Source organism: Leguminivora glycinivorella, chromosome 2 (genome assembly GCF_023078275.1).
Source record: "Leguminivora glycinivorella isolate SPB_JAAS2020 chromosome 2, LegGlyc_1.1, whole genome shotgun sequence".
Lineage (NCBI taxonomy): Eukaryota > Metazoa > Arthropoda > Insecta > Lepidoptera > Tortricidae > Leguminivora > Leguminivora glycinivorella.
Window position 1 is genome coordinate 27,011,957 of NC_062972.1, and position 12,692 is coordinate 27,024,648.

Sequence of the window (12,692 nt, forward strand, 5' to 3'; positions counted from 1 at the left end):
GAAAAAAAAACATTCATACGTAATTATATTTAAAGAATATACTTTATAAGTTTGTATTATGACATTTGGCACACCTCCTGCTCATAGAAGTTTTTTGACTTGTATAATCCATGCTAATATTATAAATGGGAAAGTGTGTGTGTCTGTTTGTTTGTTCGTCTTTCACGGCAAAACGGATCGATTAATTATTGACGTGATTTTTTAAATTTAGTTGAAGGGATGGAGAGTGAGATTACGATTCCTGTGAAACAATGAAAATGTACGTATCTCCAAATATCTACTTTACCAGGAATTAAGTTGATGCGGTATTAGTTATCTGGCATTAGTTACTTTTAGATAGAGAAATCTACAGCAAAAATTGCTGAAAGAATCGAATTCAATAGAGAAATCTACAGCAAAAATTGCTGATAGATTTTATTCAATAATACGATCTTTCAACTTTATTCTGACAATAGTTGGATATCATCCACGATATTTAGAAGCCATGCAGCAGCTTGCTAAAGCCAGTGCTCTCGAAATCGGGACGAAAGACGATTTAACGAAGTCCCACAGTATTGACATATTAACCGGTATAGGATGTAGTGTCCAAGAAATTCGTTCATTGAAATGACACCCACGATGAGCAACCAAAATATTTTAAAACGTACCGCACCCCGCACTGCGCACTGAAACAACGCGCTTCGCACACTAGGCGCGGGTTACGGTACTTACTTTACGGTCGTTCCAGAAAAATAATTTGGCTGGATTCTAGTTTGGAATTTGAAATTTTAGAGTATTTCGAGAAATCGGGACATTTTCTAATTTGTCGGGATTCGGGAACACATGTTAAAAATCGGGAGAATCCCGCCAAATCCCGACCGTCTGGCAACCCTACATAAAGAGTATGTCACATATTTATGGGGGCTTCTGTTTGGTACGATGTTATTGCCGGTGACTGTATATTATCTACCTGTTATAAAGTCCGGCCAAGATAAGTCTGCAACGATTTTAATTGCCCCGCCTCTGCAAGGGTTAAGTAAATGTCATAATTTCATCAATGTTTGACGTTTAAAATAACATCTGCACTGGCGAGGCTGTGACAATCGTTGCAAACTTATATTGGATTACCTATAAACTGAAGTATCTCTGTTTAGAATAACATGTTAATTTGCGTAGGTACCGAATTTCTTTAAATAACAGACCACAAAAATGTTAATGCTATTGAGGTATTCCTCTACAAAATGTGGTCAATAAATACTGACAAAAACATAATTTGGTTATTAGCAAATATATTTATGTATCAGTACAAAGTCAAGGTGTAATGTTATTCAAATAAAATAAAAAAACCGGCCAAGAGCGTGTCGGGCCACGCTCAGTGTAGGGTTCCGTAGTTTTTCGTATTTTTCTCAAAAACTACTGAGCCTATCAAGTTCAAAACAATTTTCCTAGAAAGTCTTTACAAAGTTCTACTTTGGTGATTTTTTTCATATTTTTTAAACATATGGTTCAAAAGTTAGAGGGGGGGGGACGCACTTTTTTTTCCTTTAGGAGCGATTATTTCCGAAAATATTAATATTATCAAAAAACGATTTTAGTAAACCCTTATTCATTATTAAATACCTATCCAACAATATATCACACGTTGGGGTTGGAATGAAAAAAAAAATATCAGCCCCCACTTTACATGTAAGGGGGGTTCCCTAATAAAACATATTTTTCCATTTTTTATGTTTGCACTTTGTTGGCGTGATTTAGATACATATTGGTACCAAATTTCAGCTTTCTAGTGCTTACGGTTACTGAGATTATCCGCGGACGGACGGACGGACGGACAGACAGACATGGCGAAACTATAAGGGTTCCTAGTTGACTAGACTACGGAACCCTAAATACATAATAACTAGTTACCTGCGAGCAAAATCACTTAGGTCAACAAAAGTAGTCTTGCTAAATTTTAATATACCTAAGCCTAAATGAAAAATACTTTTTTTTAAACATTTCTCATTTAAGGTTTCTGTCTGTCTACATACCTACAACTGGGTGCTGATACGCAATAATGTGTCATCCCATATTCATTTTGCAATAAGATCGTCCTTGTTTGTTTATTTACTTTCTGACTCTTGGAGACCATATACATCTCCAAGGAAAATAAAAGTAGATTAAGTATTTTTTTTTTCTTTTGTTGAGACACCAAGAGTCTTTTACAACTCTAAAGTTATTTTAGTTATCTTTTATTTGTATCAGTTCGTTTTTGTTTTCTTCATCATGTATAATTTTTCTTTTTTTTTTAGATGTACTTTGACACTTAGAGACTCTATACATCTCTAACATCTCTTATTAATCATACTTTGTATAATTTTTTGAAATTAGTTTCCATAGAGTAGGTACCTAGTCTGTTAATATTTTTTTTGATGCATACTTTTGCTTTTTAAATTGTATCTTGTTTTTTAATGCATGTTAATTATACCTCTAAGATGTAATGTTTTGAAAAGAAGTGGCCCGCCGAGTTTCTTGCCGGTCGCATAGTGGATACCCCCCTCCAACTGAGGGGGGACTGAAATCTTCTCGAGGCTGAGGCGTAGGGTTAGAGCCGGCGCAGCATTATTTGACGTTCATATGCGCATTGTGATATGCCTACTTGGAAAATAAATATTTCATTTCAGATGTCTACTCAAAAAAATTACGATTAAAGTTGACATTTTATTGCAAAATTCGTGTGGGATAAGATAACGCATTATTGCGTATCAGCATCCCTGTTCTATTAGGAATAAAATTCATAGTCACAATGCATTTCCTGCAATCAATTGTCACAGGATCAACATTTTTAGACACTCAGTATACCGTTATTTGGGGTGAGTTGGGTTTAAACTGAATTTCAAACTTCGATAAAAGATTTTGTACATAAGGCACTTTAAACTAAATATAAATTAAAAATATTTTCCTAAACTATCTAGGACAAATTTACCAAAACAGTAAAAACAACAGACCCGAAAATAGGTATGTACCTAAGTAGTTAATGATAATGACTTTTAAAATATTTCAACTCTCAAAAATGTTATTCAGAATTTTTGTGATCACGTTGGCCGCTCCGATATATTTGATGGCAACTGTATGTATTGTGCGCTACATTTTCGTCGAATTCAAGTTATTAGTATATATATATAGTATTCCTCATCATATTAGAAAAGTAAAATGTCATATAAACTTACTTTTCTGGATTTCGCCTACTTTCAGAATTATAAGCATTTAGAAAAAATAAAAATTACTTATTATTTCTCAGATCAAAACGCTGTTTTAATGGCGATGATGTCGTTATTGGACATAATGTAACTATCCTCGTTGATCGCACTTAAAATAAAAAATTACAATTTTTATAATAAAATACTTTTTTTGCGATGAGTCTAATTACTTTTTGATATCTAAGTGCCACTTTTAGAAACAACATTTACTTTTTATGTGAAAATACATCCAATAAAACTTAAAAAAAAAATACATAAAAAAATTTTTTTTGCCGAAATTTTACGTCATATAACATTTTATCTTTACTTTGCCCTGATGTGTGTAGTTAAAAATATAAGAATAATTGGAGACTAGTTACTTTAGCCGAAATTGCTTAGATAATTTTAACTTTAATTACAATTACAAGTTAATTAACATCTGAGATGCTAGATGCTATTTATAGATCATCCACGTGAATATGTTTAATATCAACATGTTTAATGTCAACACAGTGAAAGTAATCAATCAGCATTATAACTTATCGGAATCGTCTGGAAAATCATAGAGCTGTAATGTATCAAAAATAGAGATATCTAATATTGCTTTGCTCTTTTAGATAACAAAATATATTTTGCGTCCTCCGGCCAGAATGCGTCAATTTCAGCCCTCTGCGCTAAGCGAAGTTGCCCAACTCCGTCGAACAGAAAAATAAAAGTCTCTGCTCCCCCTTGAGTGGTGTGATCTATCTGAGACATTTCGGTCAAGTGCAAAAATACGTATCGATTTTATCCGCTCAAAAATATGTACCGAGACCTTATTCCGCCGACATAAAGTGCTATGGGACATATTTTTGATAAGTTGTACGCACCCATATTTTTACACTTGACTGTACTTTACTGTCAGATACATAATAATTATTATTTACAAACTCTTTTTTCTGAAAAGAGGAACCCTAAAAACAAAGGAGCTATTATTCTTTACATGTGTACATTTTAATAAAAATAAATATACAGATAGTATTGAAAATGAGTCTAAGATTTTTGTATCTAAAACTATAGGTTTAGGTACGGTCACGGACTTTAATTGTTTATCCACTTGTAGCTTATTTTATACTGGACATCTCATAGTTAAGCATAGTTAAGCTATGATGCTCCAGTATAAAATGAGCTAGAAGTGGATCAACAATCAAAGTCCGTGACTGTACCCATTTTACGTGTTTCTTCAGATTTTTTATACTTACTCAATTAAAAATCATGATTTTTCCATCTAAGATATTTGAAATGAGACAGCCAAATTTTCACTGCGAGATAATAAGCGTGAATAGTTCTTCTGACGATACTGATAACAGTGTTTATACTGTGCACTGCATGTATCACTCAGCCCACGTTATATAAAGTAGTCGAGCTGATACGAGGTATCAAATGTCAAATACCGTGGGAAATATCTGACTAATTAGATTACCGTCATTAAATTCACTCTGATATTGAGTAAACCTGACTGACAAGTTAATTGCATAAGCATTATTTTAAATGTTTCGTTTATTTTCGAATAAATAATATGTATATATATATATATAATATATATATATATATATATATATATATATATATATATATATATATATATATATATATATATATATCTTCTTTTTACGGTTTTAGATTATAAGTTGTGTTGGAAAAGTAAGTGTTGTCATAAGCGGAGGCTATGAGGATAATATTTGAGTAGAAAATATGTTCATATACTTAAAATCGTAACGATAGTAACATGATTACGAATTTTAATATGTACTAGGTTAATACTTCAAGAATTACATTTTCTATGAATTTTTCGTTAACCCTGAAAAACTGAATATTAAACGCGCATTGGTTATATCATAATAAATTATATAAAGGTTGTGAAAAATATAAAACTTTGTTTTTTTTAAATCATAAATCTGGTATAAAAATACAAATGATAATCATGACATGAGGCTTTTCGAGTAAAATAATCGATTTAAAACCTGATTGTTTACCTTTTGCCAATTGGAAAACAAGAACGCATCTTCAAATTTTGCACTAAAGATGAGAGTATGAAAATGTACTATTAATATCCGCTTTTTCCCTTTTTTGCTCACACTTACTAAAACTCCTGCTTAAATATGTATAAGTATGCGATGCCGGACACGCCCAGACATCTTGCTCAAGCTTAATGAATATTGCGTTGTCTAATTAAAATATTTGTAATATTCAAAATCTCTGTACTTAACACAGCAAAAGGGAGTGTACAAGTTTCTAATGGGTTGGTAACGCGCATGTGACACTCCTTGAGTTGCAGGCCTCCATAGGTTACGGTGACCGCTTTCCATCAGGCGGACCGTATGCTTGTTTGCCACCGATGTATTATAAAAAAAAATCTTTGCAGCCGAATATTTTATTTTATTGTGATATTGTATATATTTATATTTCTGTAAGTATATATATATATATATATATATATTTATATATTTGTATATATCGATATAATAAGCTGCAGGTTCTATTTATTACTGGGGTAGTAATTGAACTATAAATTTTTGTTTTCTGTACATAGTGTTCGTTTGTCTATCATGTTTTAATTAGTTTTTCCTCTCAATTCGCTCAAAGGTTGACTGGAAGAGATCCCTTATAGGGATAAGTTCGCCTTTGTACACCATAACTATACTGTATTTCTATGTCCTAACTCGTCTTATGTACAATAAAGTGTTTACATACAAATCTGTGATCAGTGATCACTATTACTTAAAACTCATACTTAATCATTAATTTTATTTATGCAAAGTCAAGTTTACAAGAAATCCCCTTTTCCAACCAAGCAAATTTATGTAAATTTATAAAGACTGCGTGAAACTGGTAAATAATTGTTCAAACATTTCCGACTTGTCTATGGCCTTTAAAACAATGTGCTATTGAGCGGAGGTATGCTAATTTGACCATTGAAGTAAGAATAATTGCTATGGCGACTATTCTATTACAACGATTTTAACAATAGTTCCACGAGGTGGGAGAATGATCGTAGGGCGCCCGGTAGGTGCCGCGGTTGAGCGGCCCAGCGGAGCGGGCGCCCGTTTGCGGATACGGACTATCTCATAATTGCTACCTATGGTTTTCTGAAAACTTCATAGACATTTTGAAAATACAAAAGTAGTACACATAAAAATGTATACAAAAAATTAATACAACTAAGGAGTAAATGCTCATAAACAGCGTTAAATTAGTGTGTTGATCCAATGTGTTTTTTTAAACATTTGGCCGATAGCACATCTAAGCGATGGAACAGCAGCATCTATGATGTTTTGACGTTATAGAGTACGTTACTAAAAATAACATTAATTGTATGCGGAAATTAAATTGTGCCTCATTTAACTGAGTTTTTAACAAAATATTATTGAAATAAAAATGATACCATGTTTCACGTAGAGCATTTTTGAGAACGTTATTCATATGGCATAGCCAATAATAGTCAGTTCCATAATTTCCCCCTATTTAACTGATTCAACTAATGTAGCCGGCTTTATCGACCGCCACTCTAGGTGAGCAAATATCGTTATCAGCATTAACAGTGTTAACAGCGTTATTGTGATAACGCGGACGGGTACACTTTGAACTTTATCATTATTCACGGTACAGTGGCTGGTAAATCAAAAGCTTAAGTAATTAAGGGATCTTGCTAATTCTTGATAAATAAGGTCATATGGGTTAAGATAAATATAGCTTACTAACTTTTGCCCGCGGTTTCGCTCGCGTTAAATTCGAACACTGCGGATACTCAATACAAACTTCCACCTCCCCCCATGATAGGAAAGTAGGGGATTAGAGAGAGACAAAAAGTAGCCTATGTCACTGTCCATCCCTTCAACTATCTCCACTTAAAAAAAATCACGTCAATTTGTCGCTCCGTTTTGCCGTGAAAGACGGACAAATAACAGACACACACACTTTCCCATTTATAATAATAGTATGGATTTTTCTCGGCTCAAAAGAAATAGTATGAGGATTATGTATTGTACAAAAAATAGTGTCTTGTCTCATCTCACGCTATCTTAGCTTAGCATAACATTAGTAAAACCACAATTGAATTTGTTACAAAAAGTAAGTCCAAAACCACTTAAATTACCTACTTTGACAACAACACAATGTTATGATAAAGTAGCATTAGGAATTCTGAGGTAAAACAAACGAAACCGCAATAAGTTTAGGTTCGTTAGATGAAATTTTACAAGAGTGTCGAGTGTGAGCACGAAATAATGATATTTTAGTCAGTACCTACTCTGATTAAGTCGGTGGAACTTTTTTTTACAAAGAGTTATTTTCTAAAAAAAAATTACATCCTGTAGGTTATTTTATCTTAAAAACTTCTAAAAATCTCATCTCGACAACAGATATCTTTATTAACCCTTTTCTGTAGTAGTATAAACTCACCGTAAACCCTCTCAAAATATACAAAAGTTGATACCGGACTGTAGCGGTCAGTTAACGTAGTAAGATAAGTGTTAGTGTGCACAAGTAAAGACATACAAACTGTGCAAAGTGAAAAAGTGACAAGTGAAGTGACAATGGACTAATCACTGGAGGCCGCGTGAGGCCTGTCGGGTGTAGATGGATGATGACTGTGATGACCGAGCCCTGTCGCGACTCGGAGACTTTGTACAAACCAACTGCGTTTCTACGCACGATATGGCGGCGGACTCTGTCTTTCAAGAAGAGAAAGGTGAGACAAAACACTGTAGTTATGTTAGTGGAGACAAGGTGATGACGGTGATGATGATGACCGAGCCCTGTCGCGACTCGGAGACTTTATACAAACCAACTGCGTTCCTGCGCACGATATGGCAGTGGACTCTGTCTTTCAAGAAGAGGAAGGTAACACTGTAGTTATGTAAGTGGAGACAAGGTGATGACGGTGATGATGATGACCGAGCCCTGTCGTGACTCGGAGACTTTGTACAGACCAACAGCGTTCCTGGGCGGTGGACTCTGTCTTTCAAGAAGAGGAAGGAGACGAAACACTGTAGTTATGTTAGTAGAGATAAGGTGATGACGGTGATGATGGTGACCGAGCCCTGTCTTGACTCAGAGACTATACAAACCAACAGCGTTCCTGCGCACAATTTGGCGGCAAACTCTGTCTTTCAAGAAGAGGAAGGTTAGTACTAATCACCAGCATAAATCATAGAGTGGTGCGGTACAAACCTAAATACTGTTTTACATCATGTTTAAATCGTAACTTTTCTAGAATATCATATTATAACTTATATTTAAATCAAATTATTCAAACGACATATTTTATTAATTATTTTAAAAAAGATCCAACCCTCAAAAGGCTGCCTCGACCTAACACAGAGGAAAACTTCGTTTCAAAGTCTTTCCACCTGTACACGTGTAAATTTAATGAACCTTCTAGGCTACGAAGCAAAACGTGTAATACAACATTTATTTTATTTAGTGCTTTACTTACCTTGGAAATATCTTTGAATTTTTTCCTCAAACTGGAAATCCATGATTGCGAACCATCTTGTTCTTCATAAATCACTTTTTTATAAATAATCTAAAATTTCTTATTCATAACTATAAAAGAAAATACTGTTGTGAATCAAAATGATATTTTAGCTACATCTCGGACACTGACGATCAATACTGATTGATCTGTGCTCCCGACTAACTCAGATTTCAGACAAAAAAAACTAAATCTAATTCGGTTTATCCGTTCGGGAGCTACAATGCCACAGACAGACACACACACAGACAGACAGACAGACAGACAGACGTCAAACTTATAACACCTCGTCGTTTTTGCGTCGGGGGTTAAAAATGAAGATGTCTAGGTCGAATCTCTGCTAACATCCGCCAAACAAATACCCTCACGCCTAAACTTTAGTATTTGTATAGTTATTTCGAGCGCCGCTGCCGAGCAAGCTGTTTATGAATTTATAATACGATCAACCTTGTACGTACCTATTTCCGAATCCCTTGTTACGTTCGATATTGACCGTCTTCATTTTCTAGATAAACTTATAAACTCAGTGTTCATACATCGACATAGAGGAACAATAAAAAAAAAATTCAGTCGAATTGAGAACCTCCTCCTTTTTTGAAGTCGGTTAAAAACAATGTTCAAGCTCTAAGAGCATACCTATGTGAATAGGCTAGTTTCCTATACTTAAAATAAAATATTGTTATGTAAAATACCTTATAATGGACGGTCATGCCATTATGGACAAAAAAATGCAAATCCTTAAAAAAAAAAGCCTTTTATTTTCTTGCTCATCAATCAATAGAATGTCAGTACAGTGTCATTTAAAAGAATATACATGCATAATTACTTATTAGAATAAAAATTGTTAATATGTCATTATTTTATAAATTCCAATTTAATAATAAATATAAAACTAAGTATATTCCTATTTCTACGAAGCAAGAACCCCTTCTCGGGTAAAGGCCTCCTCCAGAGAGTGCCAGTTGGATCTGTCTTGCGCTGGTAGAGTCCAATTTGGGCCAGCAATTTTTATAATGTCGTCAGACCACCGCATGCAAGGCCTTCCATCTCTGCGTTTGCCCATTGGTCCGGGCCATATAGTTATTTGATTCGTCCATCTCTTGTCTGCCATCCTTGCGACATGACCTGCCCACTTCCACTTTAACTTTCTTGCGTAATCTAGTGCGTCTATAACATTTGTTTTCTCTCTTATACACGATGATTTTTATTCCGTGAACAGGAGTGGAAAAATATTAAAATTTAGCCCAAATTAAACTTATTCGGCGAGGTCTCGCGTTATTTCTTCACTGTTTAATTAATTAAAAGTGAAAACATAATTAAAACAAATAACCACTGAATACATGGTCACCCTACAGTATAAATAAAGTTTAACTACGATACGTCAAGTGTCATCAGTATGGCGGGAAATTTGACGGATCTTATGTCAATAAATACTTCTATGTACTTGTAATCTTATCACTCTTATTAGTGCTGCACTGATAACGACGAAAATAATTGATAGGTGATTAACATAAAGTGCATTACTTACCTAAACTTTTATTTGCAAGCTACTTCTTGTACAAGTTAAATGTTGAACAAGTAAAACGATAAACGATTCGTTTTTAAACCGTACAATTTAATTAATAAATAAAAAACAATAAAAGCAACTGCGTACCTGACCAACTAAAACATAAAAAAAAATATTTTAAACATAATTTAACAAGTGTTCAAAATGACCACCGTGTTGTTCTTGACACAGCTCCGCTCGACGCCTGTGATTATTTTTAATTCTGCGGAGAGAATTGCTAGCCCTTATTTCGTCAAATGCGTTGCATATTCTTTGGCGGAGTTCTTGATGGACAGTATTAGACTCTTGTTCGTAAACAATTCGTTTTACGTCACTCCAAAGGTAAAAATCCAATGGAGTGAGATCTGGACTGCGTGGAGGCCATGCGATGGGACCGCCGCGGCCGATCTACCGCCCAGGGAATTCCGCGTTCAGGTAGTCGCGAACCCTATATTCGAAATGTGCAGGGGCACCATCATGCTGGAAATGCAGGTTGTTCAAATTCCGCAGGGGCACTTCGTCCAACAGTTCTGTCACCATATGCCTTAGCAAATTTAGGTAGTTTCTTCCATTTAATCTCTCTTCTATGAATATGGGTCCAATTAATGTCTCATTAATTATCCCTGCCCACACATTTACCGAGAAACCGAGACCAAATTGTGTCTGGGAATCGGGACGTTTGGATGAAGTTCGTGGAATAACTGTTGGGTTCGTCTTGTGCTGTTTGTTTGTATCGACAAACGTATAATATCGTAATCGTAACGCTCGATATTTGAGTACGGATATGGTTGAGGCATGACTTTTAGAAAATAAATTATAATTTTCTCATTCAATATCCACGAATCTGACTTTGTTTACGCGTACTTATGACAAAAGTAATTGACAATGTCCATGACAAGATTTACTCATAAATTGTCAATTACTAATAAGTTTGTAAAGGTTAAAAACTCATTAAAACTGATAAGGTAGTAGAGTGACAAAGATTTTAGGATAAAATTTAACTCAAAATTAAAATTAGGATTTAAAAAAGAACAAGTTTGTTTCCACGTAATTACTATTTTAACGTAATCCCCATCAATTACTGAGTTAGAAAAAATGGTTCCTGTTCCAAATCATCGTGTATATCCTTAAAAATAAGTATATAAAATTAGTTTCTAAAAACGGACGGCATCGTACCATAAACAAGAGTCAAAGAGCTGCTTAATTTCGAAGTTTGATTTAATTCGGTTATTTCTGAAGGATTTGGCGGCAAGTTAAAAGTCATCAGTTTACTGAAAAAAATGTCATTACGAATTCTTAGTAATGTTGCTAAGAGGGTTGAGTTCATGTTTGTTACAATTTTGGGGAATACCTAAGGGTAAATAAAGTAAACTAGGTATTTATATAGAAAATAACTTTTTAATGAACTTCCTTTTTGAAAATAATTTCGAACTTAATAATACACTACTTAGTAACGCCTAACTGGTAGGGAATGAAACTACCCTTATTATACTGCTTATTATAAATTATATCGCTAGCTCAGTCTATTTACTTAAAAAAAAAAACAAATACCTAAAATTTAGAGCATAGGGGTGAGTCAGTAGTTCTGGTACTGGAAGACCGGGTAAAGGGTAAATTATTAATTAAAATAAAAGATTAATTTATGTTGGGCGCCTTTAAAAAAACGAGGAACGCTCTGACCTTGGTGATGTCTAACAGAATTGAGGAGAGTTGACCGCTGCAGCCACGGAATGGGAGCTCTTCCATACCGGTCGCCACAGCCCCCTGTCCACCGGTCCAGGCTCGGGAAGCATCAGCTCTGCTTTGTCTTCGAACGTTAACCTCCAAATCTGAGGACCCTGAAATAGGTTGAAGGGAAAAACAATGACCCTGAGGCTTTCACCAACCCTTGGCGAGGGTTAAAATATTACTCGAACGAATGTGAAACGTACCCATTCCAGAAAAGAAGCCGGCTTGTGGTTCCGTGCATTCATGTCAATGGAAGGGGTCCTCGGTAATTTTATAAAAATAAAATCATCTGAAAATAACGGACACAAGAATTAGCACTAAACGTAACACAACAATTTGTATTCGAAGATGGAAGAAAATACTTACGATTATGCGATTAATTCGCGATTTAAAATTAGAATGTGGCACATTGGCCCTTGACGAATTTTGAAAACCACCCGTCTACATCCTTTCCAATGCAAAGTGTCGGCTGACAGCTCGGCCCACAGATACGTGACGAGATGCATTCGCCTATAGACAACAACTTTAACTTCTTCCTTAAAGAGGGTAATAAAATATTTCCAAAAAGGAGCGAAAACTAACAATACAATAATAAACTGAGTTTTATTGTTAATAAATGAAAATTAAAAAGGGGTTTTAGAAGGAAATAAATTAACGACGATCGACACGCCATCTTTTGTCATTCTAGCAACAGCAAACTGGGAGA

The 12,692-nt window shown here is 34.7% G+C and overlaps 1 protein-coding gene and 1 long non-coding RNA gene across 2 annotated transcripts in view; one reads left to right on the plus strand and one right to left on the minus strand.

Moving 5' to 3' along the window:
• Positions 1 to 12,692, plus strand: part of LOC125236457 — a 182,786-nt gene that overhangs the window by 152,320 nt on the left and 17,774 nt on the right.
• LOC125236508 lies at positions 11,705 to 12,438 on the minus strand. The gene is made up of 3 exons (XR_007178213.1): positions 12,353 to 12,438; positions 12,190 to 12,275; positions 11,705 to 12,096 (listed from the first exon to the last, which is right to left on the minus strand). It is a non-coding gene; the product is annotated as an uncharacterized LOC125236508 (long non-coding RNA).